A 2,523-nucleotide genomic window follows, 5' to 3' on the forward strand; every position below is an offset into this window, starting at 1 on the left:
GCGCAAAGCCGCTTATGAATTATAAAAATTTGTGAGACCGCTAAAGCGCAAACAAAATATTTAGGTCCGCAATTAACGGATTCATGCTTTAGCAAACTGGTGCCCACCACTGGTTTTAGTTGCTGCTTTTTGTGCAAGTGTTGCCAGGAGGGAGCCACTAATGGGTCACTGGTGTATTAAACAAGGTAAATACCCAACGTTCACACTAACGAGTTCTAAAGAAACGCACCAAATAATKCAAATATACGTATTTAATTTAACAGTGTGAATATCAGGAATCAATAACAAAACAACATTTAACATAGAAGTTTGGTAAAAGCCAAGAATTGACATTAATTTCAAACTTTTCCATACATCACGTTAAGGATTAAAAGTAATTTAAAGAAAGAAACAGAGATAAAACGGGTAAGAGGAGATGTAATGCTAATTATGAGGCTCCTGCTTTAACTAACATCTTAATTTCACTGCCTGCTGGAGCGATTTGCTCTGATGTGCATATTAACACTGAAGAGCTTTAAGTGTGCAGCTGCAGAGGAGAGAGATAAAAACTGATTTTAATATGGGGTTACTTTTTAATCTGAAATAACTGAACTGAATCAGAAGCACAAAGAACTGCTAACATCTTTTATCTGAAACCGAATGGCTCTAAAGATGAGAAATTTCAAAGCATTTTTCATGATAGGGCAGAAAAGCCGGCRTTACATAACGTGTCCAATCACCATGTAAATCATATTTCAGGTGGGCCGTCAGGTCTCACAGGTATTTATGGTGGTTAACTCTCACCAAGGACGTCAGCGCTGAACACAGACCAGATAGAAGTCTCTCTGCGATATCAGGGGGGGAAAATCTCATTTTTGATACAGGAAAAGTAATTTGTACCAGGATATTACTTTAGCTCTTGTGCTGACTTGCAGTGAATGGCTGCAGCAGACACTGATGATGTAAACGACCCCTTCATCTCTCTCAAACATCCGCTGGGTAATGGAGCAGAGAAAAATCATTTAAGATGGTTAATGAAATCCCAACACCTGGCAGTGTTCACCTTTGTGCTTTAATGGAGTATTCAGGGTTTGTTCTCACTAAATTTATTTTAATTTTAAAATCACTTGTTTGTTTNAATTTATTTTAATTTTAAAATCACTTGTTTGTTTAAGTTTAGGGCAGAGATGGACAACTTCAACCAAATGGCCACATAGCGCTGCACACCAAATAWAATAAAACTGCCATTTTATAAATGTTTGTGTAAATATACTTATTAAACCAACATAAAGTGCAGTAACTGAACTTATTTTATGCTCAAATATGTGTACAACAGTTGTTAATATGAATACAGAATGTTTGAAGCAAATAAAAAATAAACACATTAGCAAGACACCTGGCAACTTCATTAAACTTTTCATATTTAGCTTTGTGCAACGTGTTGTAGTGGAAATATTTAAAAAAAAAATTCTAACTTAACCCTCTAAGGTCGACGCCCACTCTGGAGCAGGCAAAGCTGTGATGCATTTATAGGGCTTTTGTTATAAATATGACAGCATGCTGAGCATTCATTTCAACAGAGTTGGATAGCACGGACTTTAAACTCAAAAAAATGTTTTTTTTATCGATATTGTTTTTATTTACTTCCAAATAAAGCGAGATTTATGATAAATAATTTTCGTCATCATTTTGCCGCGCATTCAGTGAACGTTTTGTGACCAGAAAGTGACTGATGGCAACATGACACCCATTTTTCAGATTTTATTAAACGCACCACATTTCCAGCAGCCAATCAAAAACGTTTCTCAGAAAAAAATTGAAGAAAGCAAGCAGGAGCCGCTCGGGAGGAGAAAGTTTTGGAGAGACGAAGAGGACCGAGCGTAGTGGACACTTTGGATACCGGATTTAGCTWGCACWGTTTTTGGTTTGCTTGTATAAGTGTGTTAAGAGTGYGTGAGTTTATGTGCAGTGCGTGCAGTAGTTTGTTAGTCTGTCTGTCAACATGAATCGTTGTTATATGACGGCCGAACAAGCTCTGCGTAATTTATGAGCTTGGTGAGGATGATGATGGCGGCGCGCACGGAGATGAATCGGACACGTCGGAGTTGAGGTTTGTCTTTTTTTCTTTCTTTGTTTATTTGGCACTGAACATGTACRGTAAAATATTCAGAGTAGAGTGGCASTGCACAAGATTATACAAGCTCATTTATATCTGCAGGTGGATGACCCGTCAGTKTTTTTACGTGAAGAGGAGGAGGTGGTGGCGCTGCAGAGGACCCGCTCTGTCCGTGTGAGGTCCACATCAAATGCCCAGGACTACTGGAGACAAAATCTTTTTTTGTCTGTGCTAACTCCAGGGAAGGTAAGAGACAGGTTCAGAACCATCATGTGGAACATTCACCTGAACAATCCTGAGGAGGATGTTGAAAATGATCAAAAGAAGGGAACACCTGGACACGAAAAACTGTCTAGACCAGTGTTTCCCAAAGTTGGGGTCAGGACCCAAAGTGGGGTCCCGAAACATCAAGGTGGGGTCCTGAAAAG

The sequence above is a fragment of the Austrofundulus limnaeus genome, unplaced genomic scaffold (assembly GCF_001266775.1).
Source record: "Austrofundulus limnaeus strain Quisiro unplaced genomic scaffold, Austrofundulus_limnaeus-1.0 Scaffold1673, whole genome shotgun sequence".
Taxonomy (NCBI): Eukaryota; Metazoa; Chordata; class Actinopteri; order Cyprinodontiformes; family Rivulidae; genus Austrofundulus; species Austrofundulus limnaeus.